Genomic DNA, 27,047 nt, shown 5'->3' with positions numbered 1-27,047 from the left:
ATTGTATAGATGTGGTCTATGTCAAAAATGAAACTAACCTACTATGATCGATTGGACAGTGTCTAATGTGTGACTTAAACCAACAGGACAACGACATGATCGATCGAATAGGTCTAGTCTACGCCAAAATCGAAAGTTAACTGTCGAGTCCTATTTGACCAAGTGTAGTCTGTGATGAAAACTAGACATGACAATGGTGTGACCGATCGTACAGATGTAGTCTACACCAATAACAAAATTGAGTTGCTGTGATGGATCGGATCGAGTATGGTTTGTGAAGAAATCCAAACAGGACAATGACGTAACCAATCTATAGGTTTTGTTCACGTCAAAACCAAAACTTAATTGTTGGGACCAATATGATCGGGTGCAGTTTATGATGAAAAGCAGATAGAACAATGATATGATCGAATAGGTAGGTCGATATTGAATAGTCATGACTGATCAAATCGGGTACTGTTTGTGATGAAAACAAGATATGATAACGACACGATTGATCGTACAAGTGTGTTCAGTCTACATTGAAAACAAAACTGAGTTGTCTAAACCAATCGGATCGGGTGCCATCTATGATGAAAACAAGACAGGAGGGCGACATGACCGATCATATAGGTGTAGTTTATGCCCAAAATTATTCTAAACTATTGTGATCAATCCGATCGAGTGTCGACTGTGACTAAAACTAGATAGGAAAACAACATGACTGATAGTATAGATATTGTCTATGTCGAAAACAAAACTGATCTATTATGACCAATTGACTGGGTACGATCATTGATAAAAGTAAGACAGGACAATGACGTGACTAATTGTATAAGCATGGTCTACTTTGAAACCAAAATTGAATTATCGGGACCTATTTGACCAAGTGCGGTCATTGAGGAAAACCAGATAGCACAATGACGTAATCGATTGTACAGGTGTAGTCTACGCCGAAAATGAAACTGAGTTGTTGTGACCGATCGATCAAGTGCGATACATGACAAAAACCAAATAGGACAGTCACGTAACCAAAGGGATCAGTGTGGTCTACTCTAAAAATGACATTGAATTGTTGTGATTGATCAGATTGGGTGCCCTTTGTGATAAAAACCAGACAGGACAACGACGTGATCGATCATACAAGTGCAATCCACATCGAAAAAGATACTCAACTTTCGTAACCGATCAGATCGAGTGCCAACTATGATGAAAACAAGATAGGACAACTACATAATTAATCCTATAGATGCGATCTTCACCTTAAATGAAACTAAGTTATCATGATCGTTCGCACTAGGATCTATCTATCATGAAAATCAAATAGGACAATGACATGACTGATTTTACAGGTGCAGTCTACGTCGAAAGTAATACTAAACTATAGTGATCGATTGGATCGAGTGTCGACTGTGATAAAAACCAAATAGGAAAACTTCATGACTTATTCTACAGATGCAGTCTACACCAAAAACAAAACTGAGTTGGTGCGACTAATTGGACCAGATCCGATCTGTGATGAAAACTAGATAACATAACGACGTGACGTATCGTATAGATCTAATCTACACTAACACTAAAACTAAATTATTAGGACATGTATGATCGGGTGCAATCTGTGATGAAAACCAGATATAACAATGATGTGACCCATCATACAGGCACGGTCAACGTTGAAAACGATATTGAATTATCGTAATTGATTGTACTGGGTGTCAACTGTGATGGAAACCAGATAGAACAACAACATGATTGATCATACAAAATCAGTCTATGCCGAAAATGAAACTAAGTTGTCATGATCGATCAGACAAAGTCCAGTTTGTGATGAAAACTAGACAAGATAATGACATGACCGATCTTATAGATCTTGTCTTTGTTGAAACTGAAACTGAACTATCAGGACTTATTTAACTCAATGTGATTTGTAATTAAAACTAGATAGGACTACGAATTGATTGATCATACAGGTGCACTCTATGATGAAAATGATACTGAACTATCATGACTGATCAGATCGAGTGCCGATAGTGATGGAAACCAGATTGGATAACTACGTGACTAATCATACAGATGTGGTCTTTATAGAAAATGAAACCGAGTTATCATGATTGATTAGACCTACTGCAGTCTATGACAAAAACCAGACTGGACAATGATGTGACCAATAGTTAAGATGCGATCTATGTTGATAACAAAACTAGGTTGCCATGTTTCATCGGACTAGGTATGGTTTGTGATGAAACCTACAAGACAGTGACATTACCATTCTATAGGTTTGGTATACGTCGAAACCAAAATTGAATTGTCAAGACTTCTGATTGGGTGCGATCTATGATGAAAATCGGATAGGACAACAACATGATTGATCATACAGGTGTAGTTTACATTGAAAACGAAATTGAGTTGTAGTGACCGATTGAACCAAGTACCTTCTATGACGAAAATAAGATAGGACGACGATGTCGCTGAACATACATGTACAATCTATGATGAAAACAATATTGAATTGTCTTAACCAATCAGATCGGGTGTTGACAGTGATAGAAACCAAATAAGACAACTATGTGACTAATCACACAGATGCGGTCTTCGTCGAAAACAAAACTGTGATGTCATGATCGATCAGACCAGGTGCAGTATGTGATGAAAACCAGATAAGACAATGACATGACCAATCGTAATGGTGCAGTCTACACCGAAAATGAAATTTATGACACTAAACTGTCGTGGTCAATCATACATGTGTGGTCTATTGCAAAAATGATATTGAATTATCGTGATCGATCAAATTAGGTGCCAATAGTAATGCAAACCAGATAAAACAACTATGTGATTGATTGTATAAATTCAGTTTTCCCCGAAAATGAAATTGAGCTATTGTAACCAATTTGACCGAGTACATTCTGTGATGGAAACTAGACAAAACAACGACATGACTGATCATATAGGTTTGGTCTATACCGAAACCCAAACTGAACTATCGGAAACTATCTGATCGAGTATGGTATGTGATGAAAACCAAATAGGACAATGACGTGATCGATCATTCAGGTGTGGTCTATGCCAAAAACGATATTGAACTTTCATGATCGATCAAATCGGGTGCTGATTATGATGAAATCAGACAGGATAATGACGTGACTAATCATATAGGTATAGTCTACACCAGAACCAAAATTGAACTTTTGAGACTGATCTAATCAGGTGTAGTCTGTGAGGAAAACCAGACTACAAAACGATGTGATTGATCGTACAAGTGCGGTTTATGCTTAAAAATAAAATTGAGCAGTTATGAAAGACCGAAAATGTGTAATCTATGACAAAAACTAGATAGGACAATGACGTGAGTGAACGGGCAGTGTGGTCTACACTAAAAATGATATTGAACAGTCGTGACCAATCGAATTGAGTGATGTCTATGATGAAAACAAGACAGGACAACGATGTGATTGATAGTACAAGTGCTGTCTACGCTAAAAATGAAACCGGATTTTCATGATCGATCAAATCGAGTGTCGATAGTGACAACAGTGACGAAAACCATATAGGACAACTATGCGACTTATCGTACATATGTGTTCTACGTCGAAAACTAAATTGAGCAATCATGATTTATTGGAGCGAGTGCAGTATGTGATGAAAACCAGACAGAACGATGACGTGACTGATCGTATAAGTATGGTCTACGCCGAAATCGAAATTGAATAGTTGGGACCTATTTGACTGGGTGTGGTATGTGATACAAACTAGATTGGACAACGACGTAACTAATCATAGATGTGCAGTCTATGCCGAAAATGAAACTAAGATGTCATGATTGATCGAACTGGGTGTAGTATGTGATGAAAACAAGACAGGATAATGACGTGATTGATCATAATGGTGTGGTCTATGCCAACAACAAAATTGACTTATCTTGACTGATTAGACCAAATGTAGTCTATGACAAAAACTAGATAAGACAATGATGTCACTGATCATAAAGATACGGTCTACACCGAAAATGAAATAGAGCTACCGTGTCTAATCAAACCAGATGCAGTCTATGAGGAAAACCGGTCAATACAACAACGTGACCAATCTATAGGTCTAGTCTATGTTGAAATTGAAACTAAACTGTTGGGACCTATCTAATCAAGTGCGGTCTACGATGAAAAGTAGATAGGACAACAATGTGACCAATCTATATGTTTAGTCTACATCGAAATTGAAACTAACTATCGGGACTTATCTAACCAAGTGCGGTTAGTGATGAAAACCAGACAAGACAATGATGTGACTGATCATAATGGTACGGTCTACGACGATAACAATACTGAACTATCATGACCGATTGGATCATGTGCTAATAGTGATGAAAATCAGATAAGACAATTACATGACTATGTATAGATGCAATCTTTGTCGAAAACAAAACTGAGTTGTTATGACCGATTTGATTAAGTACGGTTTGTGACGAAAATAAGACAGGACAACGACTTGACCAATGATATAAGTTTGGTTTAAGTTGAAACTAAAATTGAACTGTTGGTACCTATTTGATAGGGTGCGGTATGTGATGAACACCAAATGGGACAACGACATAATCGATCGTACAAATATAGTCTATGTTCAAAACAAAATAGAGCTATCATGATCGATTGGACCGGGTATGGAATGTGATGAAAACTAGACTAGAAATGATTTAACCGATCATACAAATGTAGTTTACGCCGAAAACAAAACTAAGTTGTCATGATAGATCGAACTAGGTGTGGTATGTGACGAAAAGCAGACAGAACAACAACTTGACCTATTGTAATGGTACAGTTTATGCCGAAAATGAAACTGAGTTATCATGACCGATCAAACTGGTTGTAGTCTATGATGAAAAATGAGGTAGGACAATGACGTGACCAATCGTAAAGTTATTGTCTACGTTGAAAAAGAAACTGAGCTACCATGTCTAATCGGAATAGGTAGGGTTTGTGATGAAAACCAGACAGGACAATGGCATGACCAATCTATAGGTTTGGTCTACGATGAAACCAAAACTAAACTGTCAGAACCTATCTGACTGTGTGCAATCTGTGATGAAAACCATATAGGACAACAATATGATCAATCATAAAAATGTGATCTACTCTAAAAATGAAATTGAATTATTGTGACCGATTGGATCGTGTGCCATCTGTGATAAAAACTACATAGGACAACAATTTGACTGATCATATATGTGTGGTCTACGATGAAAACGATACTGAATTGTCTTGATTGACTAGATTGGGTGTCGACAATCATGAAAACCAAAAAAGACAACTACGTGACTTATCATATTGATATGGCCTTCCCCGAAAATGAAACAGAGTTATCATAACCGATTGGACCGGGTACGGTCTGTAATGAAATCCAGATAGGACAATGACATGACTGATCATATAGGTTTGGTCTATGTTGAAATTGAAACTTAACTATCAAAATCTATCTAATCGGGTACGGTATGTGATGAACACCAAACAAGACAATGACATGACCAATCATGTAAGTGCAGTTTATGTCGAAAATGATACTAAACTTTCATGACATGTTGAATTGGGTGTCGACTATGACAAAAAGCAAACATGACAACGATGGGACCGATTGTATAGGTATAGTCTATGTCAAAACTGAACTTTCAGAACCTATTTGACCCGATGTAGTCTGTGAGGAGAACCAGATAGGACAACGATGTGACTAATCATATAAGTGTGGTATATGCCGAAAACAAAACTGATTAGTCCTGACATACCAATTGGGTGTGGTTTGTGACAAAAACTAAACAAGACAATGATGTGACCAAATAGACAAATGCGGTCTACATAAAAAATGATATTGAATTGTTATGACCGATCGGATCAAGTGTTGTTTGTGATGAAAACTAAACATAACAATGATGTGATTGATTGTACAGATACGGTCTACGCTGAAAATGATATTGAACTTCCATGACTGATCGAATCAGGTGTCGACATTCACGAAAACTAGATAGGAACACTACATGAATGATCCTACATGTGCTCTTTATGCCAAAAACGAAACTGAGCTATCATGATGGATCAGACTGGATGCGGTATGTGATGAAAACTAGACAAGACAACAACATGATTGATCATAATGGTGCAGTTTATGTTGAAAATGAAACTAAGTTATCGTGACTGATTAGATTGACTGAAGTTTGTGAAAAAAACCAGACAGGACAATGACGTGTCCAATAGTAAAGATGTCGTCTACATCGAAAATGAAACTAATCTATCGTGTCTTATCAGACCGAGTGGGGTTTGTGTCGAAAACTAGACTGGATAATGACGTGACCAATCTATAGGTCTGGTCTACAACAAACCAAAACTAAACTGTCGGAATCTATCTAATTGGGTGTTATCTGTGATGAAAACTAGACAGGACAATGATGTGACAAATAGTACAATTGCGATCTAAGTCGAAAACGAAATTGAGTTGTCATGATCGATTGGACCATGTGCCATATGTGACAAAAACTAGACAAGACAATGACATGAGCGATCATATATGTGCGATTGAAGGTGAAAAAGATGTCGAACTATCTAGACCAATTGAATCGAGTGTCGACAGTGACGAAAACCAGATAAGACAGCTACATGACTGATCGTACAGATAAGGTCTTCACTGAAATTAAAACTAAGCTACCATAACCTATTAGACTGGGTACGGTCTGTGATGAAAACCAGACAAAATAATGACATGATCGATTGTATAGATCTAGTCTACATCAAAACTAAAACTAAACTACTGGAACCTATTTGACCAAGTGTGGTATGTGATGAAAACCAAATAGGACAACAACGTGATCGATCATACAGGTGCAGTCTATGCTAATGATAATGAACTTTCGTGTCATGTCGAATTGGGTGACGACTATGATGAAAAGCAAACAAGACAATGACGGGATGGATAATATAGGCTTAGTATACGTCAAAATTGAAACTGAATTTTTGGGACCTATCTAATCAGGTATGGTCTGTGATGAAAACTAGATAAGTCAACGATGTGACTAATCTTACAGGTTCGATCTACGTAAAAAATGAAACTAAAAGATCGTGATCAACCGACCGGGTGTGGTCTGTGACAAAAACTAGACAGGACAATGACATGATCGAACAGATAGGCACGGTCTATGCTGAAAATGATATTAAACTATCATGACTGATCGGATCGGGTGTCATCTATAACAAAAACAAGACAAGACAATGACATGATGAATCATATAGGTGTAGTCTACGCTGAAAATGATATAAAACTTTTGTGACCGATCGAATCGAGTGTCAACAGTTAAGAAAGCCAGATAGGACAACTACGTGATAGATCGTATTGGTGCGGTCTATGCCAAAATGAAACTAAGCTGTCATGATCGATTGGACCGGGTATGACATGTGACAAATATCGAACAAGACAATGACATGACCGATCCTAATGGTGGGGTTTATGCTGAAAACAAAATTAAGTTGTCATCATCGATCAAACTGGCTGCAATCTATGATGAAAACCAGATTGGACAATGACGTGACCGATCGTACAAATGCAGTCTACGCCCAAAATGAAACTAAGCTATTGTCTTTGATTAGACCAGGTGTGATATGTGATGAAAACTAGACAAGACAACGACATGACCAATCTATTAGTTTTGTCCACATTGAAATCAAAGTTGAACCGTCATGGCATACCTGACTGGGTGTGGTCTATGATGAAGCCAAACAGGAGAAGATGTGATCAATCATATAGGTGCGGTCTATGTCAGAACGAAATTGAGTTGTAATGATCTATCGGACTCGGTGCTATTTGTGAGGAAAACCAGACAGGACAATGACATGACTGATCATACATGTGTGGTCTATGGTGAAAATGACACTAAACTATCTTGACTAATAGGATTGGGTGCCAACATGACGAAAACCAAATAGGAGAACTATGTGACTGATCGTATAGCATGTCTTCACTTAAAATGAAATTGAGTTGTCATGATCGATTGAAATAGGTGCGATATGTGATAAAAATTAGACAAGACAATGACATGATTGATCGTAATGGTGCGATCTACGCCAAAAATGAAATTGAGTTGTTGTCACTGATTAGATCACTGCAGTCTATAGGACAACGATGTGATCGATTGTATAGATGTAGTCTACGCTAAAAACAAAACTGAGCTATCGTCTCTGATTAGATCCAGTGTAATATGTGATGAAAACGAGATAGGACAATGATATGACCGATCATAATGATGGGGTCTACATCGAAAGCCAAATTATGTTGTCCTCATTGATCAAACCGGTTGCAGTCTATGATAAAAATAAAACAGGACAACGATGTGATTGATCGTATAGATGCGGTCTACACCCAAAACGAAATTCAACTACCATCTCTAAGCGAACCAAGTGCGGTCTATGACGAAAACTAAACAAGACAATGACGTGACCAATTTATAGGTCTGGTCCATGTCGAAATTAAAGTTTAACTGTCGGGACCTACCTAATGGGGTATGGTCTGTGATGAAAACCAAAAAGGAGAATGACATGATCGATCATACAAGTGTGGTCTACATTGAAAACAAAATTGAGTTGTCATGACCAATCATACATGTGCGGTCTATGATGAAAATGATATTGAATTGTCTTGACCAATCGGATCGGGTGTCGATAATGATGGAAACCAAATAGGACAATTATGTTATTGATCATACTAATACGATCTTAGTCGAAAATGAAACTATGATGTCATGATCAATCGGATTGGGTGCGGTATGTGACGAAAACCAGATAGGACAATGACATGATCGATTGTAATGGTGCGGTCTACGCCAAATACGAAATGAGTTATCATCTCTGATCAGATCCGTTGTAGTCTGTGACGAAAACAAAATGGGACAATGATGTGACCGATCATACAAATGTGGTTTACACCAAAAATGAAACTAAGCTACCGTCTTTGATTGGATCGAGTGCAGTCTATGAAAAAAACTAGAAATGACAATAATGTGACCCATCTATAGGTGTCTAGTCCACATCGAAATCGAAGCTAAACTATCAGGACTTACCTAACTGGGTATAGTCTAGGATGAAAACCAAACAGGAGAACGATGTGACCGATAATACAAGTGCGATCTATGTTGAAAGCGAACATACTATAGTCTATGATGAAAACTAAGCAGGACAACGACATCACTAATTTATAGGTGTGGTCTATGTCGAAACTAAAACTAAACTGTCAAGACCTATTTGACCAAGTGAGGCCTGTGATGAAAACCATGCAAGATAACAAGATGATCGATCATACAGGTGCAATCTACATTGAATACGATAATAAACTTTCATGACCGGTTGGATTGGGTGTTGAATGTGATGAAAGCAGACAAGATAACGATGTGATCGATCGTATAGGTTTAGTTTACATCGAAACTGAAACTGAACTATTGGGACCCATTTGATCGGGTGTAGTCTATGAGGAAAACTAGACAGGACAACCACGTGACTGATCGTATAGGTTTAGTCTATGCTGAAACCGAATTAAACTGTCATGACCTCTCTGATCAGATGCAGTCTATGATGAAAACAAGATTGGACAATAGCGTGAACGCTCGTATAGGTATACTCTACACTAAAAATGATATTAAACTTTTATGACTGATCAAACCAAGTGCAATATGTGATGAAAACTAAAGTGGACAACAACGTGATTGATCGTATGGGTGGAGTCTACACTGAAAATGATACTAAATTGTCATGACCGATCAAATAGGGTATCGAATTTGATAAAAACCAGATAGGACAACTACGTGACTAATCATATAGATGTGGTCTACGCTAAAAACAAAACTAAGATGACATGAGCGATCATATTGGGTGCAATTTATGATGAAAACAAGATAAGATAATGATATAAGTGATCGTATAGGTCTGGTCTACACCAAAAACGACACTGATCTCTCGTGACCAATCAGACCAGCTACGGTTTATGACAAAAACCAAATAGAACAACAACATGACTGACGTATAGGCCTATTCTACGTCAAAATCGAAACTAAATTGTCGGGACCTATTCAATTGAGTGCAGTCTATGACAAAAACCAGATAGGACAATGATGTGATCGATCGTACAGGTGCATTCTATGTCGAAAACAATATTGAATTGTCATGACAGATCAAACCTAGTGAAGTTTGTGACAAAAACCAGACAAGACAACGATGTGACTGATTGGACCAGGTGTCGACTATGACGAACACCAGATAGGACAACTATGTGTTTGATTGTATAGATGTGACTGATCGTCCAAAATGAAAATGAGTTGTTGTAATCGATCAGACCGGGTACAGTCTTTGATTAAAATTAGATAAAATAACGACATGACCAATTGTATAGATCTGGTCCACATCGAAACTGAAACTAAACTATCAAAACCTATTTGATCGAGTGCGATCTATGATGAAAATCAGACAGGACAACGACTTGACTGATCGTGTAGGTGCATTATACGCCGAAAGTGATACTGAACTGTCATGAGCGATCGGATTAGGTGTCGACTATGATGAAAACTATATAGAAGAACCATGTGATTGATTATGCAGATGTGGACTACTCCGAAAATAAAACTAAGCTACCATGACTGATCAGACCGTGTTTAATCTGTGATGAAAACCAGACAGGACAATGACGTGACTAATCATATTAGTCTTCTCTACTTCGAAACTGAAACTGAATTATTGTGACCTATCCGACTGTGTGCGATATGTGATGAAAACCAAATAGAAAAATGACATGACCAATCGTACATATGCGGTCTACACCGAAAATGAAATTGAGATGTCATGACCAATTAGACCAGGTACGATCTATGATAAAAACTAGACTTGACATCAAAGTGATCAAATTGTATAGGTCATTTCCACACCAAAAATGAAATTAAACTATCAGGACCTATCTGATTAGGTGCAATCTATGATGAAAACCAGATAGGACAATGACATGATCGATCATACATGTGCGTTTTATGTCGAAAATGATACTAAATTGTCATGATCAATCAGACCTAGTGCAATCTTTTATGAAAATTAGATAGGACAATGAAGTAATGGCTTGTACAGGTGCGATATACGTCGAAAACAATATTGAATTGTCGTGACAGATGGGATCGGGTGTCAACTATCACAAAAACTAGATAGGACAACGACAAGATTGATAGTACAGATGTGGTAGATGTCGAAAAACGAAATAGAGCTCTAGTGACAAATCAGATTGGGTACAATTTGTGATGAAAACTAGATAGGACAATGACATGATCAATCATATAGGTTTGTTCTACGCTGAAATTGAAACTGAACTGTCGGAACCTATCTGACTAGGTGCGGTCTGAGATGACCGAGTACAGGTGTGTGCTACATCGAAAACAATACTGAACTATCATGACCAATAAGACATGGTGAAGTCTATGATGAAAACCAGACATGGTAAAGATGTGACTGATCGTACAGGTGTGGTCTATGTCAAAAACATTACTGAACTTTTTGATCGATCACACTGGGTGCTGACTGTGAGGAAAACTGAATAGGACAATGACATGACTAATCGTACAAATGCAGTCTATGGCAAAAACAAAATTGAGCTATCGTGATAAATCAGATCGGGTTCAATCTTTGATGAAAACTAAATAGGGCAATGACGTGATCGATCGTATAGAAAACTATTAGGACTTATTTGCCTAGGTGCAATCTTTGATGAAAACTAGATAGGAAAATGACTTGACCGATTATGCAAGTACATTCTACGTAAAAAAATGATACTAAACTATCGTGATAGATTAGATAAGGTGTTGACTATGATGTAAACCAGAAAGAAGAACTATGTGATTGATGGTTGAGATGTGGTCTATGCCAAAAAAAAACTAAGTTGTCATGACCAATCGGACCGAGTACGATTTGTGGAAAAAAAAAATTAGAAGAACAATGTGACTGATCGTACAGGTGCATTCTATGTTGAAAACGATGCTGAATTGTGATAACTGATTAGACCTGGTGTAATTTGTGACAAAAACCAGATATGACAATGATGTGATCAATTATATAGGTGTGGTGTACGTTGAAAAACGATACTAAATGATCGCCCGCCTAGCTGGTGTACCTTAAGTTTGGTCCTCAGACAGGAGTAATCAACAAAATTTATAACCTATATCACCATGCACTAGGATAGCCTTAGCTAATATAGCATAGTGGCTCTAGGATCGTTCACTGGGAAGGGTTTTCAACTTACAACTGATACCAATTCAAAGTTGAATTAGTGCTTTTTCATTTCAAGGTTAGCTTAAGAAGAAAACATAAACTTTGGTTGAAAAAGGATTTTTTTTAAGCTAACTAAAAAGAAAGTAATGGGAATTACTTAGGAAGAAAAGCGTTCCTTGGAGTTTTAAGTTCACTAGGGAGGCTCCTCATGCAAAAACAGAGCTCTGATCACTTGAATCTTTTTCTCGCATTAGAGAATTAACATATAGTTAATTCTCTAACCGGTGTTGTACAAATGTTTCCCTTTAATGGATTTCAGCACTAATTCTCTCTCACTGATGCAACTTGCAATGGCTCGTGCCTCTCATCTAGCATTCGCCACTCAAGCTCGCAAGAGATAACTAATGGATGTCTCCTTAGAGTCCAAAAGCTTACCAAGTGTTGGCAATTCTAGAAAATCCTACCTTCAAGTCACCTCCCAAAGGCTCGTAAGAGATAAACTAGTGCATCTCCATGGACGGAGATCACTTGCCTTACTAAGTGTTAGCCCAGGTGAATTGAAGGTGTTTTAAGTTAACTAAAAACATAGAAATCATTAACGGGTCACACTTTCTCTTCATTAACAACTGAAACAACAAAACTACCAATTCTTGCATTCGGGGCCTTACCCGGCTACCTTAGCTCCAAGGAACTCAAAGTCTAGCCACGCATTCTCTAAGGAAACGTCCTCAGAGCTTGTTTGGCTAGTAAGAAAAAATAATTACAATACAATCAAATTGAGTAGGTAAGGTAGAGCAAAGCTTTGTATTTTACTTCTTTCCAAAACTATACAAAAAATTGTCTCTGAGAACAAGCTCCCGAGATATATCTGTGATGATAATTATGATTACTACCCAAAAAGTGCTATTTTGTGCCTTTAATTCATTATGTTTTAAGCACTTTTATGTAGCAGTTCTCCATTTTTATTCCAATTGGCATGTTAAGGACCTAGCAATGACTTCTAATCATATTTGTGGCTAGTTTTAGTGTTTTGATAGCTTTTTGGATCATTAAGACAAGCCAAGCAAAGGAGAGAAGCAAAGAGGAAAACAGAGTGAAGAAAATAGAGGACAACAACTACAGTCTTCCTTTGCACTTTTGGAGCACTTCCCGAAGTCCATTTTCTACATGATATATACCATTTCAAAGCTCAGGAAGTCAAGAATCCAATGCTTCAAACCGTGTACAATTTGGAGCTGAAATGAGGAAGTTACAGCCATTGGAAGCCAATCACTCCAAGCTGAAGGAAGAATTTTGCACGGCTGCGAAATCACCCTTTTGCTGCGAAGTGATTTCGCAGCCCTTTTTGTGCATCTGTGAAATCTCGCAGACCTCGTTTTCACCTGTGAAATGGTCCTTAGTGCTTCCCGATATTTGTGACCGACACTTTGAGATATTTTTCTTCAGATTTTTGTGTCTAAATTTCCATTTTCTCCTTGTATTCAACCACTCATGTAATTCCTTAGCTAGGAAGTATCCAAGGAAGGGTAAATTACCTTCCTATATAAACTCTCTTGTAAACACTAAAAAAGGGACTCTCGGGGAGCTTTCTCTAGAGGATCCAATATATAGATATCATATATGTAATCGACGAACAGAGCATTTGCTCTGTTTTTCCTATATATTCTTGTTTTCTCTTTAGTTTTCTTTCTAGCCAATCAAACTCTGAGGATTTTTCCTCAGAGGATGAGAGGCTAGGCTCTTTGTCTCTTGGAGTGAAGAAAGTCGGGTAAGTTTCCTCATGCATAAATTAGAAGTTTTGTTGTTTTAGCTTTTAATAAAGAGAAAGTGTGACCCGTTAATGGTTTTTATCTTTTTAGTTAACTTAAAACGTCTTTAAATCACCTGGGCCAACACTTGGTTCGGCAAGTGATCTCCGTCCATCGAGATTCACTAGTTTACCCCTTGCGAACCTCTGGGAGGTGACTTGAAGGTAGGATTTTCTAGAATAGCCAACACTTGGTAAGCTTTTGGACTCCAAGGAGACATCCATTAGTTATCTCTTGCGAGCTTTTGACGGGTAATCCAAGGTTAAAGATCACCTTGAATGGCAAGTGCTAGGTGAGAGGTATGAGCCATTGCAAGTTGCATCAGTGAGAGGGATTTAGTGTTTGAACCCATTAATGGGAAGCATCTGTACAACACCGGTTGGAGAATGAACTATATGTTAATTCTCTAATGCGAGGAAAAGAAACAAGTGACTGAAACTCCTTTTTTGTATGAGGAATCTAAGCCCAGTGATCTGAAACTCCAAGAAACACTTTTCTTTGTAAGTAAAACCAGTTACTATTTTTGGTTAGTTTAAAACCGAACCTTTTTCATTCAAACATCTTTATGTTTTCTTTTAAAGCTAACCTTGAAATGAAAAGGCACTAATTCAGCTTTGAATTAATATCATTTGCAAAGTGAAAACCCATCCCAGTGAACGATCCTAGAGCCACTATGCTATAGTAGCTTTGTCTTTGCTACCCTAGTTTATGGTGTAGTAGGTTATAAATTTTGTTGATTACTCCCTCAATCAAGGAGCACCAGCTGGACATGAATCAGCTGAGACACCAATTGGGCACGAATCAAATTACAAAACAATATATATGAGGTTATTTACCCTTTGTTCTTACTTAAAGACTAAGGAATCCTATGATAGGTGGATTACAAGGAGAGAATGGGGATTTAGACATCAAATATCTGAAGCAAAAAATCAAAAAATGTCAGTTGCAAATATTTGGAAGCACTCAGGAGAATTTCGCAGGCGTGCAAGATGGTCGTAGGATTTTGTAACCTGAAGGACACCATTTCACAGACAAAGGCTGATTTCGCAGCCATCCTCTTGTGATTTCGCAGCCAAAGGCTGATTTCACAACCTGCGAAATTGGCCTTCAGCTTGGTGTGATCGGCTTCCAATGGATCTAACTTCTTCATTTCAACTCCAAATCGTGTACCATTTGAAGTATTGGATTGTTGACTTCCCAAGCTTCAAAACGACATATAGTATGCATAAATTGAGCTCCAGAAAGTGCTCCAAAAGTGTCTAACAGTTGCTGTCCTCTTTAATGCTTCATGCTAGATTTCTCTCTTTGCTTTCCCTCCTTGTATTCATGATTTGCTTATGGAAAAGGACTATAAAGCTTCAAAGCTTTGATTCTTCATGTTAATGAGCTTCCCATTGCTTTGCCATGAATTCCATAGAGCTCTCCTCAATCTTGGATTGCTTTGGTGATCAAATTACTATCAAAAGCACCAAAACTTACACAATTTGATTAGAAATGATTGCAAAGGTCCTTAATATGTTAATTGAGTTAAAAGGTAATAACTACTACTCAAAAGTGTTTAAAAGAGTTAATTAAAAGGTATAAAATAGCACTTTTTGAGTAGTAATCACTAAACGATCGTGACCAATTGGATCAGGTGTAGACTATGACGAAAATCGGATAGGATAACGACGTGACTAATTGTACAAATGTGGTATATGCTGAAAACAAAACTGAGTTGTCATGATTGATTAGACCAGGTTTGGTCTTTTATGAAAACGAGATAGAACAACAATGTGACTGATCACATAGATCTGGTTTACATTGAAACCAAAATTGAATTAGTAGGACTTATTTGATAGAGTACGGTTTAATATGAAAACTAGACAGAACAACGACTTAACCGATCATCCAGGTGCGTTCTACGATGAAAATAATATTGAACTGTCATGATCGATTGGATCGGGTGCCGATTGTGATGAAAACTAAATAGGAGAACCACATGATTGATTGTACAGATGCGATCTACTTAAAAAATGAAACCAAGCTACTATGACCGATTGAATCATGTCCGATCTGTGATGAAAACTAAATAGGACAATGACGTGACCGATAGTATTGGTCTTATCTATGCTGAAATCAAAATTGAAATATCGTGAGCTATCTGACCGTGTGCGATCTGTGATGAAAACCAAATGGGAAAATGATGTGACTGATCATACAAATGTTGTCTAAACCAAAAATGAAATCTAAGCTATCGTGACCAATTAGATTGTGTGTGATCTATGATGAACACCAGACATGACATCGATGTAATTGATCGTATGGGTTGTTTCTACACCAAAATCGAAACTGAACTATCGGGACCTATTTGATCGAGTGCGATTTGTGATGAAAACTAGATTGGACAACAACATGATCGATCATACAAGTGCGTTCTATGCTAAAAACAATACTAAACTATCGTGACCAATCAGACCTAGTGTAGTATTTGATGAAAACTAGACATGATAACAAAGTGACTACTTGTATAGGTGCAGTTTATGTCAAAACGATACTGAACTATCGTGACTGATCGAACTGGGTGTCATCTATGACGAAAACCAAATAGGACAACGACGTGATCGATCCTACAAATATGGTCTATGTCAAAAACAAAACTAAGCTTTCGTGACCAATCGAATCGAATATTGTCTATGACAAAAATCGAATGGGACAACAACATGACTGGTCGTATAGGCCGGGTCTACGTCAAAATCAAAACTGAACTGTTGAGACCTATCGTACCGAGTGTGGTCTATGATGAAAACCAAACAAAAAAACGATGTGACCAATGATGCAGATGCAGTTTATGCCAAAAGTGAAATTGAGCTATCGTGACCAAGTGGACCAAGTATGGTCTGTGACGAAAACTAGACAGGACAACAACATGACTAATCATATAGGTTTGTTCTACTCTAAAACTGAAATTGAACTATCATAACCTATTTAACTAATTGTAGTTTATGATGAAAACCACACAAGATAACAACGTGGCCAATTGGACCAGGTGCAGATTGTATTGAAAACCTGATAGAACAATGACGTAATTGATCGTATATATAAGATTTATGCTGAAAACAAAACTAAGCTACCATGATTGATTGGATTGACTTCGATTTTTGATGAAAACCAGATGGAACAATGACATGATATATCATATAGATCTGGTCTATGTTGAAACCAAAATTAAACTATTTGGACCTATTTAAATGGGTATAGTCTATGATGAAAACCAGACAGGACCATGACTTGACTGATCGTGCAAGTGTAGTCTACGTCAAAAATGACACTGAACTATCATGATTAATCGGATTGGGTGTCTACCATGATGAAAACTAGATAAGACAACTGTGTGATTGATTGTACAAATGCGATATATGTTGAAAACTAAATTGAACTATCGTGATCAATCGTATTGTTGCAATCTATGTTGAAAATGATATTGAACAATCATGACAGATCAGATCAGGTATTGGTTGTGATGAAAACCATATAGGACAATTACATGATTGATTGTATAGATGCAATCTATGCTGAAAAAAAATCTGAGATGCTATGATTGATCTGACGAGGTTGGGTTTGTGATGGAATCCAAACGGGACAACAATATAACGGATCCTATAGATTTCATTTATGTCGAAACCAAAATTGAACTATCAGAACCTATTTTATTAGATGTGGTCTATGAGAAAAACCAAACAGGACGACGTGATTGATCATACAAGTGCGGTCTACGTCAAAAATGATACTCCACTTTTGTTACCGATCAGATTGGTCACCAAATGTGAAGAAACCCAAATAGGACAACTACATGATTGATCATACATATGCAATTTATGTCAAAAACAAAAGTGAGTTGTCATGACTGATCACACAGGTCAAGTTTATGCCCAAACTGAAATTGAACTATTGGGACCTATCTAACCGGGTGCACTCTCTGATCAAAATAACACAAGACAATGATATGATCAGTCATACAGGTGCAATCTCATTGAAAATGAAATTGAGCTGTCATAATCGATCGGATGTGGTGTCACCTAAGATGAAAATTAGACAAGACAATATGTGACCAATCGTACAGGTATGCCAAAAATGATATTGAAATATTGTGATCGATCAGATCAGTTGTCAACTATGATGAAAACCAAATAGGAAAAGAATGTGACTAATCATATAGATGTAGTCTATGTCAAAAATGAAACTAATATGTTGTGATCGATTGGACCAAGTGCAAATTGTGATGATAACAAGATAGAACAACGACGTGACTAATCATATAGATGTGATCTATATCAAAAACAAAACTGAGCTGCCATGACCAATAGGACTGAGTTTGATCTTTGATGAAAACCAGACAGAACAACGACGTGACCGATCACATAGATTTGGTCTACATCAAAATCAAAACCGAACTATTAGGACCTATTTGACCCGGTGCAATCTATAATGAAAATAGACAAACATCGACTTGACAATCATATATTCATTTATGAATTATTGTGACCGATTAGATTGGGTGCTGACTGTGATGAAAACTAGATATAAGAATTATGTGACTGATCATATAGATGCGATCCACGTAAAAAACGAAATTGAGCTACCATGACCAAGTGGATCGTGTCCAATCTGTGATGAAACCAAATAGGACAACAACTTGACTGATCATATTGGTCTAGTCTACACCAAAATCAAAACTGAACTATCATAACCTATCTAACCATGTGATGATTTAAACCAGAGAGGAAAACAACGTGACCGGTCTTATAGATATGGTCTACGTCAAAAACGAAATTGAGCTATCATGACTAATCGGACCCAGTGCGGTCTTTGATGAAAAGTAGACTAGGCATCGACATGATCGATCGTATAGGTCATTTCTACGCCTAAATCAAAACTGAACTATTAGGACTTATCTGACCAGTGCGATCTATGATTAAAACTAGATAGGTCAATGACATGACCAATTGTATAGGTGCATTCTATACTTGAAATGATATTAAATTGTCATGACCGATCGAACATAGTGCAGTTGATTACTACTGAAAAAGTGTTATTTGATAGCTTGTAATTAATCATTTTAAACACTTTTGAGTAGTAGTTATTGCCTTTTAACCCAATTAACATGTTAAGGACCCTTGCAATCAATTCTAATCAAATTGTGTTAAGTTTTGGTGTTTTGATAGCTTTTTGATCACCAAAGCAATATGAGATTGAGGAAAGTTATTTGGAATCCATGGCAAAGCAATGGAAAGCTCAGAAGCATGAAGAACCAAAGCTTTGAAGTCCTTTGCCATAAGCAAATCCGGAATGCAAGGAGGGGAAGCAAAGAGAAATCTGCCATGAAGCATTCTTGATGACAGTCATGTCAGCCACTTTTGGAGCACTTCCTGAAGTCCAATTTATGCATGCTATATGTCATTTTAAAGCTTAGGAAGTCATCAATCCAATGCTTTAAATGGTGTGCAATTCGGAGCTGAAATGAAGGATTTACATCCGTTGGAAGCCGAACACCGCAAGCTGAAAGCCAACTTTGCAGTGCTGCGGAATCAGCCTTTTGCTGCGAAGTGATTTCGCAGCCCTTTTTATGCGTCTGCGAAGTCTCGTAGACCACGTTTTCACCTGCGAAATGGTCCTTAGTGCTTCCCAATATTTGTAACCAACACTTTGAGATATTTTTCTTTAGATTTTTGTTGTTTAAATCCCCAAACTCTCCTTGTAAGCCACCAATTATAGGATTCCTTAGCTTTTAAGTTAGGAAAAAGGCTAAATATCCATGTAAAAACTATTAATGTAATATTCATATAAATAGAGCCCAGGGAGCTTGTTCTCAGGGTGACAAACCTTTTGTAAAAGTTTGAAAGAAAGTAAAATACAGAGCTTGAGCTCTGCCTTACCTTCTCACTTTGATTGTATTTTGCTTTTGCTAAGTTATGCACTCTCTGAGGAGGTTTCCCCAAAGAATGAGTAACTAAACCTTTAGTTCCTTGGAGCTAAGGTTGCCGGGAAAGGTTCCAAGTGTAAGAAATAGTAGCTTTGTGGTTTCAGCTATGAATGAAGAGAAAGTGTGTCCTGTGAATGGATTCTATATTTTTAGTTAACTTAAAACACCTTAGAGTCACCTGGGCCAACACTTGGTAAGGCAAGTGATCTCTATCCATGGAGATGCACTAGTTTACCCCTTGCGAGCCTTTGGGAGGTGACTTAAAGGTAGGATTTTCTAGAATTGCCAACACTTGGTAAGCTTTTTGACTCTAAGGAGACACCATTAGTTATCTCTTCCGAGCTTGAGAAAGGAAGTCCAAGGTTAAAGATCACCTTAAATGGTAAAGGCTAAGTGAGAGGCTCGAACCATTGCAAGTTGCATCAGTGAGAGAGAATTAGAGCTGAAATCCAATTAAGGGATGCATTTGTACAGCACCAGTTAGAGAATTGACTTTATGTTAATTCTCTAATGAGAGGAAATGAACCAACTGACCGGAGCTATGTTTTTGCATGAGGAACCTCCCCTGTGAACCTAAATCTCCAAGGAATGTTTTTCTTCATAAGTAATTTCCATTACTTGCTGTGCGTTAGTCTAAATCTAAACCTTTTTCAACCAAAGTTTGTGTTTTATTTCTTAAGCTAACCTTGCAATGAAACAGCACCAATTCACTTTGAATTAGTATCATTTTCAGTTTGAAAACCCTTCCCAGTGAACGATCCTAGAGCCACTATGCTATAGTAGCTTTTTCTTTGCTACCTAGTTCATGGTGTAATAGGTTATAAATTTTGTTGATTACTCCCTCCATCAAGGAGCACCAATTGGACATGAATCAACTGCTACACCAATTGGGCATGAATCAACAGTCTTTGATGAAAACCAGATAAGACAACAAAGTGACTGCTCGTACAGAAACGATCTACGGTGAAAATGATACTGAACTATCATAATTGATAGGACTAGGTGCCGACTGTGATGAAAACCAAATAGGAAAATAATGTGACTGATTGTATAGATATGATATATGTTGACGATAAAACTGAGCTCTCATGACCAATCGGATTAGCTATGATCTATGGCAAAAACCAGATAAAACAATGATGTGATCGATCATATAGATCTGTTCTACATTTGTGACGTATCTGTTCTATCAATCATGTAGCTATTCTATCTAGTTTTCATCATAGTTGGTACCCGATCCGATTGGTCATGACAATTTCAGTATCATTTTTTGACGTAGACTGCACCTTTATGATTGATCATGTCATTGTCCTGTCTGGTTTTCATCAAAGATGGCACTCAGTTCGATCGATGACACTGTTGTCCTGTCCGATTTTTATCACAAACCGCACACGGTTAGATAAGTCTTGACAGTTGAGCTTTAGTTTCACCATAAACCAATCCTATATGATCAATCATGTCGCTATCCTATCTGGCTTTTGTTAGAGATTGAATCATGTTCGATATGTCATAACAACTTAGCTTTTTTTTTTTTTTTTTTTACATAGATCGCATTTGTACAATTAGTCATGTTGTTGTCCTATCTAGATTTCATCACAGTCGACACCCGATTCTATCGATCATGAAAGATTAGTATTGTTTTCAACGTAGACCACACCTGTACAATCAGTCACATCATTGTCATCTCTTATTTTCATCACAGACAACACCCGATCTGATCAACCATGACAGTTCAGTATCATTTTCAGTGTAGTATGCACCTGTACGATCGATTACATCATTGTCCTGTCTAGTTTTCATCATAGAGCACAACTAGTTAGATAGAACCTGACAGTTCAGTTTCGGTTTTAGCGTAGACCAAACCTATAAATTAGTCATATCGTTGTTTTGTCTAGTTTTTATCATAGATGACACTTGATCCAATCGATCACAATAGCTTAATATCATTTTTAGCTTAGACCGTACCTATCCATTTGATCACGTCATTGTCCTATCTAGTTTTCATCACAAATCACACTCAGTCGATCGGTCACAACATCTTAGTTTCGTTTTTGGCGTAGACTGCACCTATATGATTAGTCACGTTGTTGTCGTATTTAGTTTTCATCATAGACCGCACCCAGTCAGAAAGGTCACGATAGTTTAATTTTGGTTTCTACATGGACCAAAACAATTCAGTCACGTTGTTGACCTGTTTAGTTTTTCTCACAGGCCAAACATGGTTAGATCGATCATGACAACTCAGTTTCTTTTTCGGCTTAGACTACATCTATATCATTTGTCACATAGTTTTCTTATTTGATTTTCGTCACAGTTGGCACCTAATTTGATCAACCACAATAGTTCATTATCGTTTTCAAGGTATGTGACACTTGTACAATCAATCACATCATTGTCTTATTTGGTTTTCATCATAGATGGCACCCAATCAGATAGGTCTCGATAGTTTAGTTTCGATTTCGACTTAGACTAAACCTATACATTCGGTCATGTCGTTGTCCTATTTGGTTTTCATCACAAACCGCACCTAGTCAGATCTGTCACGACAACTTAATTTTTTTTTCGGCTTATACCATATTTGTATGATTGGTCAAGTCATTGTTCCATTTGGTTTTCATCACAAACCACACCCAATCAGATAGGTCCTAGCAGTTCAATTCGATTTGGACATCGACCAAACATATATGATCGATCATGTCGTTGTCTTGTCTAGATTTTGTCACAGACCAAGCTTGGTTTGATCACGAAAATTCATTATCATTATCAGCATATACTGCACCTATACACATCATTGTCCTATCTAGTTTTCATCAAAGATGGCACCCGATCTGATCAGTCACAACAACTCAGTTTCATTTTTTACGTAGAGCACATATGAACGATTAGTCATGTAGTTGTCCTATCTAGTTTTCATCACACATGACACTTAATCTGATTAGTCACAAAATTTCAGTATCAGTTTCGATGTACGCCACACCTATACGATAGATCACATCCTTGTCATGTCTTGTTTTCATCATAAATGGCACCTCGTTCGATCATTCATAACAGTTCAGTATCGTTTTTGGTGTAGAACACTCTTGTATGATCGGTCCCGTCGTTATCCTATCTAGTTTTCAATACATAGCGCACCTCGATTAGATAAGTCCCGACAATTTAGTTTCAGTTTCACCGTAGACTACACCAATATATTAGTCATGTCGTTGTCTGGTTTGGTTTTTGTCATAGACCACACACTGTCTGATCTGACACGATAGCTAAGTTTCATTTTCACCATAGATTGCATCTGTATGATTGGTCACGTTGTTGTGTTATTAGTTTTTGTCAATATCATTTTTGGTGTAGACCTCACTTGTATATTCGGTCAAAATGTTGTTCTGTCTGGTTTTTGTCACAAACAACACCCAGTCGGATCGGTCATGATAACTCCATTTTGTTTTTGGCGTATACCGCACTTGTATGATAGGTCACGTCATTATTTTGTTTGGTTTTCATCACAGACATCACTCGATTAGATAGGTACTGACAGTTCAATTGTAGTTTTGGCGTAGACCATACCTATATGTTCGATCACATTGTTGTGTTGTCTAGCTTTCATCACAAGATGGACTTGATTTGATCAGTCATAATAGAGTAATTTTGTTTTTGACGTAAACCACATCTGAACGATTAGTTATATAGTTGTCCTATATGGTTTTTCATCATAGACGACATTCTATTCGACTGATCACGAAAGTTTAGTATCGTTTTTGGCGTACACCACACCTCTACAATCTATCACATTGTTTTCATATTTAGTTTTTGTCACAAATCATACTTGATTCGATCTGACACAGTAGCTGAGTTTCATTTTCACCGTAGACCGCATTTGTACCATTGGTCACGTTGTTTTCAAATTTTGTTTTTGTCTTAATCAGCACTCAATCTAATCGATCATGACAGTTCAATATTGTTTTTGGTGTAAACCCCACCTAAATATTAGATCATATTGTTGTCTTGTCTAGTTTCTTCAAACATTGGAACTCGTTCTGTTGGTCAAAGCAGCTCAGTTTCATTTTCAACATAGATCGCATCTCCATAATCAGTCACATAGTTGTCCTATCTGGTTTTCATCATAGTCGGCACCCAATCCAATTAGCCATGAAAGTTTAGCATTATTTTCGACATAGACCGCACCTGTACGATTGGTCATATCATTGTCTTGTTTGATTTTTGTCACAGATCAGACACGATTCAATTGGTCATGGTAGCTCAGTTTCATTTTTAGCATAGACTGAATCTCTATAATTAGTTATGTAGTCATTCTATTTGGTTTTTGTCATATTTGTCACCCAATCCGATCAGTCACAATAATTCAGTATCATTTTCAGCGTAAAATTACTCTAGTACGATTGTTCACGTCATTGTTCTATCTAGTTTTCAGCATTGACGACACCCAGTCTAATCAATAATGACAACTTAGTTTCGTTTTCAATAAAGACCGCACCTGTACGATTGGCCATGTCATTGTCTTATCTGGTTGTCATCATAGATTACACTCGGTGAGATAGGTCCCGATAGTTCAATTTCGATTTCAATGTAGACCAAACCTATATGATCAGTCATATTATTGTCTTATCTAGTTTTTGTCATAAATCAAACTCAGTTCGATCGGTTATGGCAGCTTAATTTCATTTTTGGTGTAAACCACATCTGTACGATTGGTCACGTAGTTGTCTTATCTAATTTTCATCACAATTGGCACCTGATCTGATCGGTCAAGAGAGTTTAGTATTTTTTTTTTGGCGTAGATCTCACCTGTATGATCGATCATGTCATTTTCATGTCTTATTTTCATCATAGATAGCACCCGGTTCATTCGGTCATGATAGTTCAGTGTTGTTTTCAACGTAGAACACATATATACAATCGATTATGTTATTGTCCTGTCTTGTATTCATAATAGAGCGCATTCGGTCAGATAGGTCCCGACAATTAAATTTTGATTTTAGTGTAGACCAGACCTATAGATTGGTTGCATTGTTGTCCTATCTGGTTTTCATCACAGATCGTACCAGGTTCGATCTAACACAGTAGTTCAGTTTCAATTTTGATGTAAACCCTCTATGATCGATCATGTCGTTGTCCCGTTTGGTTTTCATCATAGACCGCACTCAATCAGATAAGTCTCATTGATTACTACTCAAAAAGTGTTATTTCATAGCTTGTAATTAACTCTTTTAAACACTTTTGAGTAGTAGTTATCATCTTTTAACCCAATTAACATATTAAGGACCCTTGCAATCAATTCTAATCAAATTGTGTTAAGTTTTGGTGTTGTGATAGCTTTTTTATCACCAAAGTAATCTGAGATTGAGGAAAGTTCTTTGGAATCCATGGCAAAGCAATGGAAAGCTCAGAAACATGAAGAACCGAAGCTTTGAAGTCCTTTGCCATAAGCAAATTCGGAATGCAAGGAGCAAAAGATGTCCAGACAGGGTGTTCGGACACACCATCGGAGGGCGGCGGAACATGAGCTATGACAGGCTGTCGAAATGATGTAGCAAGGCTTGCTCACTTTAGTCAATGATTCGGACAACATATCCGAATAGGATATGCTATCGTCCGGGTGTGATGTTCACAAGTGCCGTGTGCTTCTCCCTAAGGGAGTCTGGATAGGGGAGCGCGCCACATGTCATCTTAGGGAATCCGGATGGAGTTGATCTAGATAGCCTTGCGCGCTCCGTGTCATCAGGGGGAGGGGTCCCTACACTTTGCACATGTAGACGGTCCCCCTTGCGACATAGCTCATTCCACTCGGGGGAGGAATTCTGTCCGGCCGACATTCCACCTTCTCCGGATATCTCACATCTGGATGGGAGGTGATTCGTGCCCAATCGGGTATTTTTATCAAATATATTTATAAATCCTATGACCTCATACTAGCGTAGCAAAGCTACTATAGTATAGCAGCTCTAGGGTCAAACTCTGGGATGGGTTTTCACTCTACCAGTGATAGACTTAAGATTAGAAATTGAATCTGATGATTTCCTTTGTCAAAAACTTAAAGTTTAAAAGAAAATAAAATTTGTTTTGAAAGTGGTGTTTGAAACTAAACTAATATAAAACTACGTAAAATGGAAGAAAGAAAGTCTCCCGGAGCTAAGGGTTGCTAGGATCAAGTTCAGAATGCAAAGTGGGAAATTCCGGATTTTTCTCCTCATATTGGGGACAACAACATAAAGGATGGTTGTTTCCCGAACCGGTATAGGTTTAACAATGAAGATTTAATCCATAAAAAGTCAATAGAAATGGTAGTCAAGTTCCATTAATGGCTTTAGACACTATGGGTCTTCACCTTGAGCCACTTTCCAATGGCTCGTACATGATAACTAATGGTCTGATGTTGATCTAGCAATAAGTATCCACAGACACCTAAAGCTTATCATGTATTGGCCATTCAAAGTGATTCTAAGGGATTTAAAGCAAAACTTTAGATTTAAAAGCCATTTATGAACTCCAACTACCTGTATTTAATGCACGAGAGTTTTCCACTTTTGCATCTGGACTTTTCACCTAGCTTCCTTCACTCCAAGAAACCGAAGGTTTAGCCTCTCATCCTCTGGGAAAACATCCTCAGAGGTTGTTTGGCTTCCAAGAAAAAGAAAATATAGAAGAGAGAAAAGGAAAGCAAAGAGAGCCCTGTATTTCACTAAGTGTAAAATATACAATATATGTTTCGAGAGATGATTTACATCCCTCTTATAGTCTTTACAAAGCAAAGCCTGTGATTGGCTAATTACAGGGATAAGAAAGGAATTTACATCAAAAAAATACAAAAGAAAAGATCTCATGTGGAGTCGACAGAACATAGGAGATTTTGCACCAAAGTCGCATGAGCTGGTGCGAAATTCGCACTTGCTTGGGCTGGTGCGAAATTCGCACTTTTGAGCTCCCTATACGAATGGCAATATACCACTTTAGGTACTTGATTTGTCAGCAATTCCAAGCCGGTTCCGAATATGGGATTCTTGAAAGGTGATTTTGCACGATGAACAA

The sequence above is a fragment of the Vitis riparia genome, chromosome 2 (assembly GCF_004353265.1).
Source record: "Vitis riparia cultivar Riparia Gloire de Montpellier isolate 1030 chromosome 2, EGFV_Vit.rip_1.0, whole genome shotgun sequence".
In the NCBI taxonomy this organism is placed as follows: domain Eukaryota; kingdom Viridiplantae; phylum Streptophyta; class Magnoliopsida; order Vitales; family Vitaceae; genus Vitis; species Vitis riparia.
The sequence above is the reverse complement of the archived record's forward strand: the minus strand, read 5'-3'. Positions refer to the sequence as shown.